Source organism: Tamandua tetradactyla, chromosome 6 (assembly GCF_023851605.1).
Source record: "Tamandua tetradactyla isolate mTamTet1 chromosome 6, mTamTet1.pri, whole genome shotgun sequence".
NCBI classification, from domain to species: Eukaryota; Metazoa; Chordata; class Mammalia; order Pilosa; family Myrmecophagidae; genus Tamandua; species Tamandua tetradactyla.
The window spans coordinates 66,882,969-66,904,253 of NC_135332.1; the positions used below are offsets into that span (position 1 = coordinate 66,882,969).

Here is a 21,285-nt window from a genome sequence, read left to right on the forward strand (position 1 = left end):
ACGGCGTGAGGACAGAGCGATGCACACAGGCCATTCCCGCCTCCCGCTTCCCCTTCATTTCTCATCATTGCTTTAAAAGCATCAATATACCTCGGCCACCCTACACTCCCTTCGGTAGGTTTTGGGCTCTTGGGGTAGCAAAGAGCCAGGATGCCTAGAGCTCCAGTGTAAAGAGGCTACACTGCCTCCTGCCAGGAGATTGTTGTCCTGAGATATGCAGGCCCAGAGAGTGCTAGATGTTTAGATTGGTTTCCAAGCGAGGCCGGAAGTCTAGATTTTTATGTAAAATTTCCCCCAAATAGTCATAAGCACTTTGTGGCCCCAAAAGAATATGCACAGAAGCCACTGTGTGTCCAATGGAGCATTTGTGCACGTGCCCGCCACCTGCTGGTGACAGTGGGGTACTGCTCCCTTTATATACGGAGGAGATGGAACGAAATGTCCTTCCAACCTTCTTAAGTTTCGCTTTTGATTTCCAAATATACAGACATATATATATATATATATATATATATATTAATCGACATTTCAAATCTATATAGAAAAAAATTAGAGTGCCTCTCTGATGGCGGTTGCCCTCCTTCCCTTATGGAAATCAGTTAAGCATAAGCAGGGGTGGGCACGATGTTTCAGGGCAGGCGAGATGGCAGTGCTTTGGGCTGGACACTCTGCAGGGTGATTCCAATCTGCCGAATGAAACAGAACTAACACCTTGACCTGTCTGGAATCGGAGTCTAGATCCAAAGTTCGTGAGTGCGCCTTGCCACATCAAGGATCTATGATTCTATGGGAAGATAATTTGGGAGTGTGCGAGTCCTTTCTGAAAGATACGAGTGTGTACTCCGTGTGCTTTACAGCACGGCAGTGGGTCCATGAGCTGTGTGTTAACTCTGTGGAAGAAGGTGTTGCGAAGTGTCTTCTTCATTCATTTGGAGGCAGCATTCTCCACCAGGGTCCCTGGCTGTTGAGGGATTTTCTTGAATGGGCTGCATGGTGGTCTTTGACGTAACCCTCTTCCTACCCCCCGAAATTGTGTCCACATGCTTTTTCACATGCGCGTTTTTCTTGGGGAGAGCAGCTAGCCTGAGTTAAGATTCTCCAAGAGGCCTTTGATTCAAGAAGGTGGAAGACAGCGCTGTAAACCAGGGTTCTCAAACCGGATCCGAATCGCCTAAGGGGGCTTGTTAAAACGCACACAGCTCCGAAGCTGCTGATTAGAGATTGCATTTCTAACAAGTTCCCAAGTGACGCTTCTGCTTCTTGTCTGGGGACCACGTGTCGTAAACTACTGTTATAAAGTGGAAGGCGCTGGAGAACAGGGCTCAGCCTTTCTGCTCTGATGCTGGAACTTGCGGTTGATATTGGAACGTGTGGTCGGGTGCCTTGCTTTCAGGTATAAGCTCAAAACTTAAAAAAAAAAAAAAAGGAAAAAGAAAACCCAACTCGTTATGTTTCATAGTGTTGGCTCTTCCTAACTACATCGTTTTCTGTGTCCAGGTTAGTGTAAAGATTCTGGGCAACTTCCCTTCCTTTTGGATGCATGGCAAGGATTTGCTTCTCAGAAAACAAGAGAGAATGGGCTCAGGGCTGGGCCATAGTGGCACTGTGGCAGAGCTCTTGCCGGCCATGCTGGAGACCCAGGTTCGATTCCCAGTGCCTGCCCATGTTTTAAAAAAAAAAAGAAAGAAGAGGAAAGAAAAAGACAATGGGGTGGCATCTGAAGAATGGCAGGCTGGGGACTTTGATTGTGTCATCATAAGGACAGATGGTAGCTGGGGGCAATGTGTCTCCTTCCATGCTTCTGCCACTGGGCTAGAGTTTGTTCAGAATAGCATTCAGTGGTGCCCATATGATCTGATGCAGAGCCCAGATGCTTTATCCCCCTTTATGATGCTCCTGAATTTTGACTGAGGAAGGGCACGGAGCCCTTTCAATTCTAGGAGTTTCTGAAATCTGGGAAAAGGGCACATTGAAGCCATCAAAATCCGTGTCCAGGTAATCTTCGTCCACCCGCCCTTCCTAGACCCCAGAAGAAAGTCCATGTTCTACTAAGCTAATGACCTCCACCCAGCAAAGTACTGCCATCCCAAAGCAATTAAGCCCCCACTGCATGCCAGCTGCCTCATGGGGGGCATCAAATGGGCTAACAAAGGATAAAGTGCTTTGTGACGTCACTTCTGCCCAGGGTGAGTTCCTTACAGTTACGTTGGAAGAGGCGAGGCTCTGAGCTTTTGGCACAGAGCTCTAGGGTTGCTGAGGGTTACATGAATCTGAGCAGTGACTGGTTGTCAGAGGTGGGGCCTGGAAAAGCCCTTATTCTCCTGATTCTCTTGATTTTTCCAGAATTAACAGATGGATATCTGCCATTCTCTGCCTCATGGGGATGTTGTTGGAGGAAGTAAAATAATAAACGTGAAAGGGCTTTGAGGTGTCTGCAAAATAGGAGCTGCTGGGTGGAATTTTCCAGATGCCAGAGAAAACTGTCCCAAGGCTTGGGGTAGGTATTGCTTCTCTCTCCAAGAGGGTGGGTCTTCCCGGTCTCATTGTGGCCAAACTCACACAACGATGTGCACAGAGGATATAGCTGGACCCCTTATTGGTGAGAACTGGGCCAGTGAGACCCTTGGAGAAGGACTGAGGTGGGAGGGCAGTTGCCTCCTGATTTAGGGAAAACGAAATTTCATGAGGGGAAATTAATTTAATCTCCATAACTTCTTTGCCCTCAGCTGGGGGCTTTGTACTCATGGTGCCCGGCAGGGGAGAAAGAAGGAAAAGCTGGCTTGATCCCCTTTGTCCTTGGAAGTAGGGAAGTGGGTATCTCTGCACTTGGGGAGCAAAGAGGTCCTAGGTCTGCCGAAAAGCGGGCTGCACGCCAGTGCCCATCATGGCGCACTCAGCCCCTTGCCCTTTCCTGGATGTCCCAGCGTAGGACAAAGGAGAGGACGGAGTGCGTGTGGAAAACAGCCCTGGCATGGTTCAGAATCCTCAGCTCTTGTCCTTGCTATGGTGGGGCCCATGCCTGAGCTGGGCAAGTCTTCCCTTCTGAGATCAAGGGCGGGCGTTGGATCTGATCATCTCAAGTGGTTCCCTGATGAGAACGTGAGTCCAGTGCTCTTGTCTTTCTCCCTAACAGGGGAAATTCAAGAATTCCAGACATTGAAGAGACCGTTCTCTTTTTAAAAATCTGCCTTTAAGTTTTATTGAGTCATAATTTACATACATCAATGTATCCATTTTCAGCATAGTTGAATGAGTTTTGTCAAAGGTGTTTGTCCATGCAAGGACCACCACAATCAGAGATGGAACTTTTCAATCTCCTCTAGTTGGCTCTCATGCCCTTTCCTGGGCAGTCCCTTCAGGCACCAGGCACCCATGGGCAGTTCCCATCCTAACCCTCACTTCTCTGTTTGCTTCCCATTTGTGTTTCCCAGGACTGCTGTAAAAATTAAAACAAACAGTAGCTTAAAAGAACACACATTTATTATCTACATTCCTAGAGGCCAGAATCCTGAAATACATTTCCCTGGGCTAAAATTGAGGTGTTTGTAAGACTGGATTCCTTCTGAAGGCTCTAGAGGAAAATTCCATTTCCTTGCCTTTTCCATCTTCTAAAAGGGCACCTGCATTCCTCGGCTTGTGGTTCCACATCACTCCAACCTCTGCTTCCATTGCCTTATCTGACTAACCCTGTTGCCTCTATTTTATAGGGACCGTTGCAATTACATTGGGCCCAACAGGGAAATCCAGGGTTACCCCATCTCACAGTTCTTAACTCAATTGCATTTGCAAAGTCCCTTTTGCCATGTAAGTTATTAGGCAGAGGGTATCTTTGGGGTGGGAAGAAGAGCCTCTTTCAGCCCACATATTCACACAAGATAGACTTCCAAGCCTGAAGCTGAGCTTTCAGAGTAGACACCACATCATGGCCCATGCTTTCTTACCCAACCATACCTGTTTCTCTGCTTCTGCTTTGCTATGCAAACTAAAGAGACTTCCTCCCTGCTCACATAAAATCATAAAGACTATATATTAAGTCTGCATTTGGTACATGCCAGGCACTTTTCTAAGCACTTTGCAAGTCCTTAATCAGCTTAATCTTTACCCAATCACATGAGGTATGTGTCTTCTGTGTTGTTTTACAACCAAGAACATTGACACACAAATGTATATAGAACTTTCCCAGGTCACACCGCCAACATGACAGGCAGGGATTCCACGTGAGGTGGTGCATGCTGACTCCCCCCCTTGCCACCATGGCACCTCCTGCCTCTCTGGAACATGCTTCTATGATTTCTCAGCCCTGCCCGTGAGTCCAGACAGTTTCCTCATTGCTTGTAACACATTCCATTTTCCCTTGTCTGCCTTTCTGTCCACCCTGGCTTAGTTTAGAGTCCACATTCACAACTCCACTTTTCCAGAAACTCTTACCAAGTCACTGCTGGCTTCCTGAGGAAGCTGCAGCCTCCTATCCCATCCCCACTGCACCCTGTGGTGAAGGGTGAAAGCTAGAAAGAGTGAGGTGGAAGAGCGTGGAGCTTTGAAGAGCGCCAACTTCCTCACAGGTGACACAGGGCATCAGTCTGAATTATTTTGGTTGAAAGTAACAACAACAAGAACAAAAAAACAACTTTAAGGGGTGTAAGCAAAACAGAGCAGCTATTAGCTCAACCTACTTCAAAATCCAGGGTAAAGAATTTTCAAGTATGGTTTGATGTAGGTGCTCAGAAGTTGTCACCAGAAATGTGTCTTACTCTTTATCTCTCATCTCCAGGCTCCCCTTATTTGGCCTCATTCTCAGGTAGGAAGGAGCAGATGTAGCCAAGCTCCAGACAGATGGTCTATTATCTTAGCAAGCCCAGCAGAAAGAGAATATCTTGATCCCCAAAGTTCCAATGAAGGTCCTGGGGATGATGCTCACAGCTTTGATTGGGTTGGCTCAGGTCACAGTTCTGAATTAATGCCATGGGTAGGGGACTAGCCCACCCACAAAGTCAGAGTTAAAGGGTCAGCCCATTCAAGCCCCATAAACTGATGGTGGAAGAAGAAAGGTACCCCAAAGGAAAACGGAATGAAGCTACCAGAAGAAGAATAAAAGAATTCTGAGCATCCAAAAACATCAGATGGTTCCTTCTAGGTTCTCTTTGCATCTGGTCTTTTTGGACAGGACACCTGTTTGTACTCCTTCTGCTGGGTCTCTGGTGTATTGCCAGGTGGCTACATCTGCCCTACCTGGGAGGCTGTTTCTTTTCTTCATACTCTTACTGAATTCTGCATGAACAGGGCCAAGGAGTCACATGGGCTGTGTTTAGTCTAGCCTTGATGAAAGGTGTTCTTGTAGCTCATAAGTGGTTCATTCCAGCTTACCAGGAAGACCACATTCAGGCTTGGAATCCCATCCTACAGGGAACATAGCATTTGTGTTAACTTGAAGTAGTGGATTTTGGGGTGCTGTCTCCAGGTGCTCTTTACAAGTTGGTGTTCTCATCTCCCAGCTCCCAAGAATATTGCTTACATCTACAGTGGCTCCCTGAGAGTCACCAAGGTCTGCAGGGAACTATTTCAACACCTCCTTCCAAGGTTTGACCCACAGGAAGTGACTGTCTGAAGTGGAGTTACTCACTCCACTTGCCTTGTTTGGGCAACTCTGATGGGCCATGCCAACCACAGAGCTCCCCATTGAATCCACATGGTGGGCTGGCTTTTCTCTCATTTCCTTACAGATGTCTCCTCCAAGAGCTTTCCCCAATAAACCTTCTGCCTACAACTCCCCATCACTGAGTTTGATTCTAGGGATCCCCATCTGAGACTCACAGCCTTCTCTCCTATCTGTATTCTGGCTTTCTCTCCTTAGAGTCTCCAGATTCCTTGCCCCAATGAAATGGGTATCATTTTTTTTTTTTTTAAGATTCTAATAGTGAGGAACAGATATTATGTTGTCCTGATCCAACCCCAGTCTTAGGTAGACCCTGGGATTTGGGGGCATCTTCCGGGAACAGTCATTTTAGCTGCAGTCATACACCAATGCAGGTGTACAAATGGACACACTTTATATTAGGTTGACCAATATTTGGCCGAATTTTCAAGCGTTAAATGAAGACTAGAGACTCAAGGCTGAGTTCAAGTGACCAGGTTAAGAAATAAGGGGAGAAAGGGAAAGCAGATTTGTTCCTCAGCCTGAGAACGTTTTTACTGCTGGGTGCCTGCTCATCAGCCAGTGCCCAAGAAATAACAGAGTTATTTCTTCCTAGATTCCTCTTCTGTCTGTGAAAATCATTTCCTGTCTGGGCTTTCAATGTATGTGTTACATGTTTCAGCAGGTATGAACACCAATGATTATAAATGCTATGTATTGTTTCCTGTAATCTGGTGTTTCTCAATGTTTTTTGAAATTATGGAACACAGGATTCATCATATGAATCAAAAATTCTACATATTGTACAGGAGCCAGGGAAGTGAAGGTCTAGAAAGGGGAGTTGAAGTATGTGCCAGTTTGAAGCTACTATGTACCTGAGAAAAGTCATGTCCTCTAATCCTCATTCAATACTGTTGGGTAGGATCTTTTTGATTGTTTCCATGGAGATGTGACCCACCTAATTGTGGGTGGTAACCTTTGATTAGATGGTTTCCATAGAGAAATCTCTCCACCCATTCAAGGAGGTATTGCTTACTGGTGGAACCTTTTAAAAGGGTACATTTTGGAAAAAGCTTTAGAGCAACTAGAGCTACCAGAACAGACAGGGCCCTGGGGAAGCCACTGAAGAAGATTGGAAAGAAAGCTAGCAGATGTCACCCTGTGCCTTACCAGCTGAGAGAGAAACCACGAATGTTCATTGGCCTTCTTTGACCAAGGTATCTTTTCCTGGATGCCTTAGTTTGGACATTTTTCTAGCCTTGCCTTAATTTGGATATTTTCATGACTTTTGAACTGTGAACTTGCAACTTAATAAATTCCCCCTTTTAAAAGCCATTTTAGGTATATTGCATTATGGCAGCTAACAAACCAAAACAAAGGATCAGAGAAAGCAGCAAGCAACCAGCCCTTCTGATACAATGGCACAGTGGACAAGTCAGAGCTTACAGGGCAATGGAGGAAGGCAGATGTGTCTAGCTGTGTGAGTATTTCAAGTTTTTTCACTACAACCTAGAGAAAGAAATGCATTTTATATCAAGATCCAGTAGAAAAATACATACACACATATATGAACAACTGAAAACAAACCTCCACAAAATGATGCTGTGGAACACAAGCGAACAATTTCTACTCTGTTCTGTTCTGCTTTTTCTTCTATTGTAGTCATTAAAAAAATGCTATCCATTTTTTCCCTACTAAATTGTTTTCATAACTCACAACTTGATCAACAATATTTTGCTTGAAAAATTTTAATTTTAATACCCGAATATACCAGAAATTTCTTAAGAGCAGGAACATTGAAATTTATCTTGGTAGTCTCAATGTCTAAGATAAAGCTGAGATGTCATTATTATAAGTTGATAAATGAATGAATGGATGAACGAGTGAATGGAGTTGTCCGAATTTTGGTATGGTACAGGCCGGCTCAGGTTTCAGTTTTATGAATCTACCTGGAACATTCAGACTTAATTAGTTTGAATTTGTTCCTCAAATTCTAGCAAGGGTCACCTACTGGAATGTTAATTTCTTGTTACCATGGAAACCATCTCTGATGGGGTAACTGCTGTCCATTAGTAGGAAAAACTTGCTTGGTGAGTAGAGAATTAAATCAAGGGGTATTGATTGTTCCAAGGCAATATTTTCCTCAAGTTGAGGCAACTAAATGAATTGCCTCCTCACTTTAGGGGTGTATTTCTCTCAGGACACCTTCTGCCAGGCTCACTGCTATGGTAGCCTGCCCCTCAGTTCCGACAGCTTCCTAGTAACAGCTGCCTTGCATTCCTTAGCGTTTACCCTTCTCAAAGGCTATGGAGACAATCCAGGTTTCTGGATGACAGTGAGGGGATACCGCGTTCTCAGCTGCAATGCATTGCCCTAATGCTCACTCCTACAGATGGCTAATTGCTCCAATTTCATGTTACTCCTTATTAGCTTCAGTTTTAGAAGGTGATGTTTTCTGATCTTGTCCTGAAATTCCACGACTGAACCCTCTTTGAAGCCCTTTGACCATTCATCCCTGAATTCATACAAAAAGTAGTTGCTGAGAAGGGTATATGGGTAGTTCAGTGGTAGAAATCTCCCCTGCCATGTGGGAGACCCGGGTTCGATTCCTGGTCCATGTGCTTTCCCCTCAAAGAACAAATACGCAAAACAAACAAAAACAAATGGTGCTGCAATAATGGGATGCTCACATGGAAAAACAATGACATGGGACCCTGCCAAACAGCATACAGATAAAAAAAAAAGTAGTTGCTGATTAAACTGATACCATCGACCCACATTTTGATTTGTGGTGGGCCTGCAACTCTCTGAGCCCAAAGGTCACTGGGAAGGTCACCAGGGACCATTTGAGCCAAGGTCGGGTAAGATCTATGCCCTTCCCTGGGGCCGAGCCTCCAGCCGATTCCAATGTCATAAGGCAGAGTTTCTGAGGTTAAACGACTAATGCATGAAGCACACCTCCTATTCATTGTCCACTTGGAGCATATAAAAATACATTTTCCTTCCTCTTTTAAAGGCTCTCTGGCACCCATCTGGTTTAGATTTGTGTGAGTTGCCACCTGCCGTGAAAAGGGTTAACCTGCAGGAGAGTTGGGTTTCGTGACTGTGTTTTGCAGGCATCCTGCTTCTCCCAGAAGTTCAGTCCGAGAGGAGGAGCCCTTCGTGGTAGCCCGACAGGACTTTGTATCAGCGGGACAAACATGGAATTGAGAGGAGGAAATTTCCAGCAGCCGCAGCAACTGTTCTTCTGGGTAGAACATCTGCTGAGAGTATGGCCTGCGTAATACCAACTAGCACTTTAATAACATAATGAAAATCACATTTCTGTAATTGTATAATATAGGGGCCTAGATTGTAACATTGCTTGTCTGAATGGGATACAAATTGGACGCAGAAGCTTGGGCCCTTTGGCCTACACTTACCCAGCGATTCTTATTTTCATATACACATAATTTTTGGCAGGACTTCACGCTCATTAAGGCCGCCTTCTTTTAAGATGGCCAATCCCCCAAATTAACCCCTTTACGTTCTCCTTCCCGCTTCTCCTAAAGGTCTCCGAGAATGGGACGTGCAGCCTCGAGCAAAGAACGACACTGGGGTGCGTTGGCGGGGACACTTTCAGGAATTATTTCCTAACGGGCTAACATTAGAAAAGGATTTACTTGAGGCTAAAGTGAACCATTTTTCAGCAGAGGCACTTTCTGGAGCTGTTTCAACTGGACAGATGGCCAAGTGTGAATTAAGGAGACGTATATAAATCTCACCGTGATGATGTTAAGAAGACGAGTCGGGATGCTTAATTACTTTACGTTTTAAGTGAATGCCGTTCTTATAATGCAAGGTCTTTCTGCTTTGGCACAGAGAGTGGAAGGATAATAAAATGGGGTCAAGTATTAAAATGTAAACTTGGGACCTTAGTGGTGCCATGTGTGACAGCGAACAGGTTGGCAGTCTTCTTTGCAAGAGGCTTATTTCACACCCTGGATTTGCTGATACCCCACTGAGCCCAAAGAGGGGTTATCAATACCTTATCATTTGGAATTGTGTTGAAGTGTCCCATATTTTACCCAGTTTGATCATCAAAACAGCCATTGTGTTAGGTTAAGTACAGCGGTTATTATTTCTTCCCACTCTTCAAAAGAAGACCAGTAAGTGATGTGTTCCAGCTCCCACAGCTTAGGATTCACACCCATGTCCTTTAATTCTAAGGTCAATGCACGTGTTCACTCTGCCACAATGGATGTCATTTCTTATAATTCCTCCATGTGTTCAGTATAATTGATAAATCAAAAAGGGACTCCTATAACCCTTAAGTTGAACATGAAAATGAACGGTCATTGCACAAAAATAAAATCTGCTTGCATTAAACCATCGTTAAGAGGGGATTTGCATTAGTCAGGGTTCTCTAGGGTAGCAGCACCAACAGGATATATGTATTTCTATTACAATATATAATATAAATATTATGATATATATATATATATATATAAGAATTGGCTCACACAACTGTGAGGCTGGGCAAGTCCAAATTCTGTAGAGCAGGCTGCAAACTAGGAACCCCGATGAAGGTCTTTGATGAATGCCCCAGGAGAAGCTGGCTGGCTGGAGTAGAGATGAGTCTTCTTGGCTGCTGGAACCAGCTCGGCTCTTTTTAAGCCCTTCAGCTGATTGGACAAGACTGCTCTCACTGTTGAATGCCATCTCCTCAGTTGGTTGTGGATGCCATCAGCCATGGACGCAATCAACTTACTGATGATTTAAGTCTGTGAAATATCTTCATGGCCACATTCAGGCCAGTGCTTGCTTGACCAGACAAATGGACACCACCAGCACTCTGGCCAAGCAGACACATGAACTTAGCCCATCATGGGACACACGTCACTTTTTATTTTCCTTCCATATCCCAGTGGATGACACAGAATTAAGGGATTTTTGATTCGGTTTCAATACCCTCTACAGCCAGGCTATTTAAGTTATGGTCAAGCAGTACAAGCCTATAGGAAATGCAGAAATGTGGAAGTTCAGCACTGCCCTTTTCAGACCCGCTGAATCGGAATCTGAGTTTTTACCAAGGGCTCCAGATGATTGCTCTGAGACCTTCAATTTGAGAAGCACTGCATTCACCAGGAATGCTTTGGCTCAGCCCTTTCCATTTTATGCAATGGTCTATTGGTTTATACGCAAGGAGGGGAGAGAAAGAAGCTAGGTAATTATACCAAGGTGCTCACCTGTAGTAGAGACTGGACAAGAAGTTGGAGTGGAGATGGGTAACAAATGTGCAAGGGAGAACTTCGGGAATGGGCTGGAATCACAGACGAAGTTGCAAACATCTGGTTTGCAGTTTCGAGGAAACAGACGGGGATATTGATCTTTTGAAATGGGAAATGTCCGAGTGCTCATGAGCATTTTGTGAAAGATCATCACAAAAAACCCTGATGCACTCTGGCAGTGGGATAAAATCAGGCTAACGGTTGCTGTAAGCAGGAACCTGCCGACAGACTGTTGGGCTGGAGAGTGCGTGTATCTGCCCTTTATGTCTAAGCCCCTCCCTGGTAATTCTCTCTCCTCAACCCCTGCACTCGCAGCCTCTGGGGCTAAACCGATGGCTTCCCTGTCACTCTGGACCTTCCCTCTTGTCTACGCTCCTGGCCTTTCTCTAGAAGCTCAGAATTTATGCACCTAAAACCCCAGTTCCTTCTCGGACTGGTCTGAAATCCCCACTCCTCTCCCACCCTGCTCTGGGTTCCCGCCTGTATCTTTGCTTTGCAGGGGCTGTCAGATGTCAAATTGTTCCATCGTCTGCGGCTTCCAGATCCAGGCAAACGTTCATGAAGGAGAAGATTGAAACCACTGAAATGAGGCATTAATGCAAGAGCCCTGGGTTCTGTTGTGGGCAAATCTGTTGAGCGATTTGAAATGACTCCCCTGGGAGTTGGTTGTCAAATTTTTGGTGTGTTCAGGAAATGTCTGCCACATTTTACATCAACGTTTTCAAACTACGAGTGAGTGAAGTGTTGAATTGTAACAATGAGTGGGTGAAATGCATGGACGGGGGCACTGACGGTGAACTAGCCTGGGCAATAGAGGTAATTCATTTTTTAATTGAAAAAAATTTCCTTTGGTACGTATGATTATTCCTGGTGCTTGACTGTGCAGAATATAAATCCCATCCTGATGCCATGTGAAGCCACAGAATTTGGAAGTCTTTAAATTGTGGATGGAAAGAATTGGGTGCTTTTGGCTATCTGCCTTCCCTCATGTTTCAAGGCCCAGAAGAGTCAAAATCAATTGAAATTTAGTTAAATGTGCTTCTGGTTGCTCCCTCACTTGATACAATTCTGGGGTTTGTTACTCAGACGTTCAAAGTATTTATGTTACTACTATGATGTCTTCCAGCTTATTAGGCTTCTGCTCAAGTTCAACTTCCTTCCCGAGGCCCTCCCTCCCTGCTGGGACAAATGTCTCCTGTTCTTCTGTTATAGACAAAAAATGAAGTCCCCCTTTCCTATAGACCAACTGTTTGACATCCAAGTTAATCTTCCCACCACTTTTACAAAGGAAGAAATAACACGAGCTCAGCTAGATTGGACTCGACTCAAGGTGACACTGCCAGGAAGGGGCAGAATCAGAAATTGAACCCTGGACTCAGGGCTCCCCAAATCTATTCTTTCTCCATGCCATCATTCCAGCAGCCCAGCATGGCCTGGGAACTTGTCAGAAATGCAAATTCACAGGCCCCACCCCAGAACTGCTGAATCTGAGACTCCAGTGGAGGGGCCTGGCGATCTGCATTTTATCATGCCCTGCAGGGGATCCTGGTGCAGGCTTAGGTTTGAGAAACACTGTATTATTCCACACTAGCTGCCAAGCCAGCTCTATTAGCTAGGGTTCTCTTGAAAAACAGAATCAGTAGGAGATATCTGTAAATATAAAATTTATAAAAATGTCTCACATAACCGCAGGGATGTAAGAGTCCAAGGTCTACAGGGCAAGCTGCAAGCTGACAACTCCAATGAAGGTCCTCAATGAACTCTCAGGAGAGGCTGGCTGGCCAAAGTAGGAAGAGTGATTGTCTCTTCTGAATCCTCTTTAATAGCCTTCCCATGATTAGACTGAGAGTCACTTATTGCATAAGACACTCTGCAGCCAACATGGTCATGATTTAAGTCCATGAAATGTCCTCACAGCAGCAGAGAAGCCAGACCAGACAACTGGGCACCATCATCTGGCCAAGTTGACACATGAACCTGACCATCACACCAGGGTTCTGTGCTATGAGTTCTCTCTGCCACTAGACTGCAAGCTCCTGGGAGGAAGGACTGTCCTAGGTGCTGCTGGGGAAATAGAACAGTAGTAAGGGCTAACATTTATTGGGCTTTTACTCTATGCCAGGTGGCACACTAAACCTGCACCTGCTTTATTGCATTTAATCCTTAGAATAACCCTGAATTTTACGAATGAGGAAACTGGGATTCAGAGAGGTGAAGTAGCTTGGTCACAATCGTTTGCTTACTACATGGGGAATCAGGATAAGAACCCAAGAAGGCTGATTCTAGGGCCCAAGCTTTTACCCAGCAGGTCATACTGCTCACTGGATGCCTATGGAATTGACTATATACCTGGATGCTTCTGTGTACCACCTGGAGGAAAAATCTAGAATGTAAGAGAGGAGGAGAATGGACATAAAGGGTTTTTAGGGGGTTAGAGAGAATTTGAATTTCTTTTCAGAGGAAGGCATACTTTTCTTATGTAGGCAAAAAGATTTCTCATGCTCCCTAAATTTCAAACATTATGGATTGAATTGTGTCGCACTCTCCCCCCATCCACCCCAAAGGTATGTTCAGCTCCTAACCTGTGGTTCCATGAATGTGATCCTCTTGGGAACAGAATCTTTGAACATGTGGTTAGTTAAGACGAGGCCAAATTGTATTAGGGTGGGTCTTCCCAATATGGACTAGTGTCTGTATAAGGAGAGGAAACTTGGACAAAGAAGGAGAAAGGCAGAGAGAGAGAGAGAGAGCTGGCCATGTGACGAGGCAGGAATTGAGTTATGTTGCCACAAGCCAAGGAACATCAAGGATTGTTGGTAAACCCCCAGAAGCCAGGGGAGAAGCATGGAACAGATTCTCCCCTTTAAGAGGAAGCATGGCCCAGCTGACATCTTGCGTTTGAACTTCTAAGTTTCAGAACATTTCTGCTGTTCACACCAACTAGTGTGAATTCAGGGTGCTTTGCTAGAGCAACCCCGACAAACAAAGACCATCCTGTTTTCTGGACTCCAGTCCAAGGATGATGCCATGCACATTATCCTTGGTTGCAAAGGGCATCTGAATATCTAAAATTCTTACAACAGAAAGTACGACCTTTGGGAAGTCACAGGAAAGGGGTTATTGGGGAGAGGGGGAGAGAAGTGTCTACAGGTTAGGATTCTAGGAGAGTATTTGAATTCCAAACACTGGGTTCAAGTCAGAATTTGCTGCTCAGAATCAAAGCAACGGTAGACATAAGCCCCGCACCCTCTTGGGGCCTCAACTTCTTCAACTGTAAAATGGGTATAATGATAACAACCATTTTGTTTGTATAAAGATCAGAGGAGATTGATTGTGAGAGTGTTTTATAAACAAAAAGTCATGTCTGAAAAGTTTGAACTTCTTCGCAGCAGCCATTGATGTGTTGTAACAGGGGTGGGAGATTGTCCATTTGTTTTAATTTCCAACATGAGCTTCTCTTCTACTTGAACCCCTTTCCCTAGACCATTGGTGTGTGACTTCAGTACTTAAGGCAGCACGTCTGGAGTTTGGAAATGAGTCCATGGTCCTTTTGCAAATGGAATTCTATAAAATGAAAGGGTTTTCAATCCCCCCCAGGCTAGTAGTCGAGACCCCCTGAGGATGCAATGGCTGTTTTACATCCCAACTCTCAAACAATGGCATTTCTCAGCCTGGATTTATAGAACTACATCTAGATGTCCGTGTCCCCCCCATGGAACGACCTCCTCCCCCTCCTTCTAACCAATCCCCCTTCAGCCACCAAAGCCCTTTCTAAAATGTCTTCACCTTTCACATGACACCAGCACTCAAATCCCCCATTCCAAATAAATGAGAAAGAAACCCCTTTCCGCCAGGTTTTGCTTGTGCCCCGGCAATCCAAAGCTGGGATAAAATTTCGAAGCAGAGCGCATGTGTGTGTAATTGCTTCCTGAGAGGAAGACCACAAGAGCCTGCTCCAAATGAGGTGTTAATGATGGGCGCCCCAGGATTTGTTACTGAAGGGAAGTCCCATCTGGGTCAGCTGCATTGCTTTGCTTTTTATGTGGATGTGGCTCTTAAGAGAGCCCTTTCCCTCTTTGTTCAGAGACAACCCATCATAGGAAACAAGAAATACCCAACTCCCCGCACCCTTTGCACTGCTTGAATGACTGACTGGCCGCACCCTTTGCACTGCTCGAATGACTGACTGGTCTTGCAGGTTTGCCCCCTGGGTTGCTGAGATCTTGGGACCTTATCTGGGAAGTGTCTGCATGCAGGAAAAGAGCTTGGGGACTTTATTAGTGAGAGCAACTCTTGAAGCCTCAGCTCCCGAGTGCTTGATGAAGAAGCAGAATAGCTGGTGATTAGTGTGGAATCTGAGGTCTAGGAAAGAGTAAGTAACAATAGTCTCTAAGTTCTGCTAAGTAGAAGGTTCTTCATCTGTAAAACAGCCTTAGTGATACCTGTCCTACTTCATTTTAACCATGTGCAAACTTTTTGAGAGTGTGTTTTAGATCCATAGAATGACAGCATTAGAAAAGATCATAGAAGTTAGGTGCAATCACATTATTTTATTAACAAGGGGAGAAAAGCTCAAAAAGGCAGCGCCCTGCCCAAGGACACAAGGTCACCAAATGGTAGAATGAAGGCTGGAATCCAGGTGTTTGAACTTCAGGGGAAATCGTCCTATTATTATTATTATTTTTTTAAGGGCAAATGTAGGTTTGCAGCAAAATCATGCTGAAAGTCCTGAGTTTCCAAATACACCCCTCACACAAGCAGTTTTCCCTATTATTAACATTTTACATTAGTGTGCTACATCTGTTACAATTGATGAACCAATATTATTATTTTATTAACTTCAGTTCATAGTTTACATTTGAGTTTACTATGAATCAGACAATTCTATGGGTTTTAAAAAGTTTTTATTGTAGTGACATATATATAATATAATATTTCTCATTTTAACCACGTTCAAGTATAAAATTCCGTGGTGTTAATTATATTCATAATGATGTGCTACCATCAACACCATCCATTACCCAAACTTTTCCATCACCCCAAACAGAAACTCTGTGCCAATTAAGCATTGACTCCCCTTTCCCCACCCCTGCCTTTGGTGACATGTAGTCTAATGTCTGATTCTGTACATTTGCATATTTGAATTACTTTATTTAAGTGAGATCATGCAATAGTCATCCTTTTGTGTCAGGTTTATTTCACTCAAACTTGACGTCTTCAGGTTTCATCTAAGCTGTCGGAAGTATCAGAAATGCATTCCTTTTTACAGTTGAATAATGTTCCATTGTATGTCTATATCACATTTTATCCATTTATCTGTTGATGTGCTCTTGGGTTGTTTCCATCTCTTGGCAATTGTGAATAAAGCCGCTATGAACATCAGTGTGCAAATATTTGTTCGAGTCCCTGCTTTCAATTCTTTTTGGTATATACCATTGGTTCCAACTTGACTAAAATAAAACTTGGTTTATTTCCATTCTCTCCTTTTGGAAATGACTCCAGTCCCATTTTCCTAAGCAGCAAAGTGATTTGGTTGGTGCAGAGTGTGGCTGATTCCCTGGTAATCTCCACCAGCTTGGATTTTTGTACCATTTCTGTTGCAGTTGTCACACTTGCAGCAAACAACTCCTCTTCTATGCTACGGATGTAAACCCAGTATTGAAAAAAGTTGAACTTATAGAACCAAAGTAAAATTCCAAATGTTTTCCAGCATGGCATTTGATTTAATCTTGCTTTTATGGAGACAGGGCAATTAGCTAGTAAAACTGTGAATGGTTAGAGCCTTCCAGTGGAGTTGGGATTCGTTCAAGTGTCTGTGGTACTTACAGAGAAGTGACGGTTTTAATGATGTAGCCCGCTCCACCCAACAAAATAATACTACTGGTCCAAATTTGGAATTCATTTTAGCCAACCGACTTCATACAAAAAAAGTGAGTGCTTCCTTTATCTCATTAAAAGGCAAAAAGATTTCTAGAATGTTTGCTGGATGGAGCAAATGAGCGCTGACATGTTTTCTAAACGCTCTAGAGAAAGGCCCAATGTTCCTGGGTATTCATCTACATTCTGAGAAGGGATTTGGCCGTGAAGTATCATGGTGAACACAACTGGATATGTTTCATTAAGACTGCACCTCAGCCTTTTAATTAACTTCTTGTTCCTGTCTTTGGTGAAATATTAATTATTTTTTAATCATCGCTAGGATGCACTTTAAGCAGAAGCAGCTGGGATCATCCAACCTTAGTTTCATTACACAGATAGGTGTTATAATAATTAACTTAATTAGCTTGTCACTGCTTGCATAAAATATGACTGTATTTGGAGAACAGATATGGTTTTGCTGATCCAAGGTTAATTAAAAAATAGAGTGCACAGGAGGTCAAGTTAAATGGAGTCAGCTATCGGGCCAGTGTGGCAAAGAGGGTTTCTGCAGTGGGCCGGGAGTAGAAGCCAGCCAGGCAGAGTTCTGAAGCTGTCCTCAGTTGTCCACCTCTGAAAGAGATGGGGCCTCCATTAGCAAACCCAGCAGCCTGAGGCACTTCTGTGGTATTTCCTTCTCCCTCACATCTTTGTTGTGGGGTCCATGGAACCCCCACAGGATAGAGGCAGCAATCAAAGAAATATCATCTTTAAAAGGAAGATGGTCTCTCATGATCTCTTGAGATATGGATAAACTTGAGTACAAGGGGTAAAAAACAAGAATGTTCTGGGCAGCATGTAGCTAACATTCATTGCATACTTTCTATTTGCCAGTTACTAGGCTAAATTATGTACATGTGATAATTGACTTAACCTTTGCAACAATCCTATCAGGCAAATAGTTTTATTCCTGTTTTAGAGTTGAGGAAACTGAGGCACAGAGAGATTAAGTAACTTGTCTGAGGTCACACAATTGGTTATGAGTAGAGTGAGAATTTGAACCTAGGCAACTTGACTCCAGAGGCTAAGTCTTAGCCCCTACTCCTCTATAATCGCTTTTGAATGGAATATTACTATCCTATGCTGTCTAGTAATAATAATGGAAATGAATAGTGCTACTCCTAGGGAAAGGAGACTCATTATAACGCCAACTTACTTCTCTAAAACAGGGTCCCTTAGACTCAGAAAACTGATACTAAACCAGAATGTTGACTCTAATAAAACTACTCAGGAACAGACATGGTTCTGGGGGAGTAATTTTGCTCATTCCTTCTCACTAGTGGATGTGTTTAAGGTTCATAACTGTTTTTGGTTTGTTTTGTAATTAATCAGTGGCCCCTTAAAGTGTGATTGGTTCCACAATCAGTGGAACCTTCTAACAACTCATTAGGAGGAGTAAATTTGCTACACAGGGAAATTTATAGCTCTGGAGATGTTGAGATAAAAGTACACCACAGCCCTTGAAATGGCTCATCTAATAAGGGTTGTGACCATCTGGAAAATAATGGAAATCTAAATTGGAGGTTGTTACAAAATAATGCAAGACATCCTTGGCACAGGCCCTGAAATGGAACTGTTTGCACTCTTTGGTGAGTGGAAGGAAATTTCATAGTCAACAGATGTTACCTGCATCATGGAGTGGGATGGACTATGATTGAGCTGGAAGATGTGTCCACGTTTCTGAGAAAAATCCTCATGGACTCCTGGATTTAATTTCACATGATGGTTTAGTGACTCCTTCAATTGGAATGACTGAAATTTATTTTAAACATAACTATTTTCTCAATGCTGCAATTATTTTGCTTGAGGCTGTTATTAATTTGCCCTGGAGTGATGTGTGGTTTGGACTGGACCATGCAGATGTGGTTTGTCATATATGATTCTAAATGTAGGACAGAAGCTTGGAAAGGAAGAAAACGGGAATATGAAAAAAAAGTCAGTTGATATCATTGCGGCTGATGAATAACGTGGCATATGCGGCTACTATTTGGATCAGCACTGTCCTTTTTCTTCCAAATTGCATGATCAGAAAGTTGGTACATAACATAGCAATAGGGAAAGCCATTATTTTAAAGCAGAATTTTTTCTTTAGAGAGATTTACGTACATAGGAACAAGCCTAAACTCCAGAAGAAAAAGAGGAAAAGTACAATAGTATGTATGGTACCTTGCCTTTTGCTGTCGCAATAGGAATTTCTGGGAAGAGAGGCTCCATGGAAGCAGCTTCTATGGGCAGAGTCCAGATCACCCTGGGAATCAGACACCTGGGGCTTCCCAGCTCTGTCCTTGCCTTTCTGGAGCTGATGGGACAGGGGAGATGGCAGAAAACATTATCACCCAGGCAACAGGGAGCACCTGGAGGGACACCCCAGTGATGTGAAAGGATAAACAAACTGATGCATCCATCCGATGGAAGGCTACTCATCCATAAAAAGGAGCAAACTATTAATGCACTATTGATTCGGCAGCACGGAGGAAACTAAAGTGAGTGAAAGGAGTCAGTCTCAGTAACATACTATATGATTCTATTTACATGCCATTCTGAACAACGACAAAACTAATAGTGACAAGGAACAGATCAGTGGTTACCAACGGTTAAGGACGAGGTGACCGTGTGACTACAAAGGAGTGCAATGAGGGTTTGGGTTACACAAATGTTAACACATGTGTTAAAACTCATAAAACTAAAGACACACACAAGAGAAGTACTATGGCTTCATGTTAATTTTAAAAACAAGTCTGTGGGAGATATAATTGTCATTTTAATTAGATCATTTCCCTATTTCTGGCCTAACATTGACTTAAAACAATATCACAATAATGCACCATGTCTCTTTCATGCTAAATTGATTCTGTTTTAGTTTGTGTCTGATAGTTGTTTAAGATATAGAAGATTGCTTGCTAGGGCTCATCATGAAGGAATGAAGGAGTCTAGAAAGGCTAACACCTAGGATAGAGAAGCAGGCAGGTGTGAGCTGGAAGATGGGGTCAAACCTAGGAAGATACTCCTAAGCATTCAAAGCAGTTTGCTAATTCAGCGCAGAATTCTTCAAGCATGCTCTTATTCTATGAACAAAGGCTATGCAAAGGAATGGTGTGGGTACGTGTTTGTTTTACTGAGGACCAGATAACTGAAGTAATGGAGGATTTATTAAAAGTATACACAAGTGTCAGCACATGGGAAAATGCCAGGCAAGAAAGCTTCAAGAAAAGCAGGAGGTAGGATTGGACCCAAGATGTCTCCATGGACCTCCATACTTGAGTGGGTGACTCTTTGCTCTGAGTTCTATCACTAATCATAGCTCAGCTAATCTCATGTCTGACTCTTGCAGTTTCACTACTAACTGGTTGTGCTAGTTTGAAGCCTATGTACCCCAGTTCTTTTAATCCACTCTTGTGGGGGGAGACCTATTTTGGGTCGGACTTTTTGATTAGGTTGTTTCCATGGAGATGTGAATCTGCCCATTTAAGGTGGGTCTTAATCAATCCTTTCCTGGAACCCTTTAGGAGACAATTAAGAGGTGACACAGACATAGAAGTTTGGAGATGCTAAACTAAGAGATGAAATCCAGGGTTTGCCTGGAGATGCCAAATAAGGACCCACAGATGCTTAAGGAGAAAGCCACTAGAATGAGAAGCTGAGAGCAACAAACTGGAAACAGAACCAGCAGATGCCAGCCATGCGCCTTTCCAGTTGACAGAGGGGTTCCAAATGCCTGTGGTCTTTCTACAAAGTGAAGTATTTTTCTCTGGGTACCTTAATTTGGAAATTTTCTCAGCCTTAGAACTGTAAGTTTGTAACCTAATAAATACCCATTGTAAAAGCCAATGCATTTGTGGTATATTGCATTCTGGGAACGTTAGCAAATGGAACCATTAATTTATTCTTGTCCTTGACTCTTCACATCTTTTCTTTTATCTCAGAGCTTTGGTTCACTCATGGTGTTTGCTATTTTATAACTTCAGCTATTGGAGGCAACTGTACCTCACTTCAGCTGTCACTGCTAGCTGTCTGATTCTCTGCATGTTTCTTGATGCAGAACTTGGCCCAGCTCATATTTTTGTGGCAATTCCTCTCACAGGTTTCTGGCCATCCAATGAATTTGATTCTGGTGCCTGCCTCAGGCCCATTTAGCTGTCAGTGGGTGTGGGAAGCATCTCCTGACACTGCATCTTCATAGGGTAGTTCACTTAGAAGAAGCTGTGGGCTTAGTGCCCTATGGTAATCCCATCTAGTGCAATATTCCACAATTAGGAAATGATATAAGATAGAACAAACAAAATGCTAACTTTTGTTTAAGAGGCAATCTGTGTGTCAAGAACCGTGAAGGGTCTGGGAGTTTGTCCTATTCGCAAACTATTAGGTAACCCATTACTGTTTCATGGATGTTGGCAGAAGACACAACACTCCTGGGTCAGAGACAAGGGATTTTATCACTTACAGCATAGAAGGCTGCACAAGCTTCAT

General features: G+C 43.6%; 1 long non-coding RNA gene across 5 annotated transcripts; it reads left to right on the forward strand.

Annotated features, from left to right (window-relative positions):
• Nucleotides 1-1,773: 1,773 nt before the first annotated feature.
• Nucleotides 1,774-11,712, forward strand: LOC143688278 (uncharacterized). 5 transcript variants are annotated; one of them, XR_013177928.1, is made up of 6 exons: nucleotides 1,774-2,186; nucleotides 2,344-2,497; nucleotides 6,965-7,112; nucleotides 8,749-8,901; nucleotides 9,184-9,230; nucleotides 9,322-9,848. It is a non-coding gene; the product is annotated as an uncharacterized LOC143688278 (long non-coding RNA). The 5 variants fall into 5 exon arrangements; XR_013177930.1 differs by lacking the exons at nucleotides 9,184-9,230; nucleotides 9,322-9,848 and adding an exon at nucleotides 11,402-11,712; XR_013177929.1 differs by lacking the exon at nucleotides 9,184-9,230 and having other exon boundaries at nucleotides 9,322-9,847.
• Nucleotides 11,713-21,285: the final 9,573 nt, after the last annotated feature.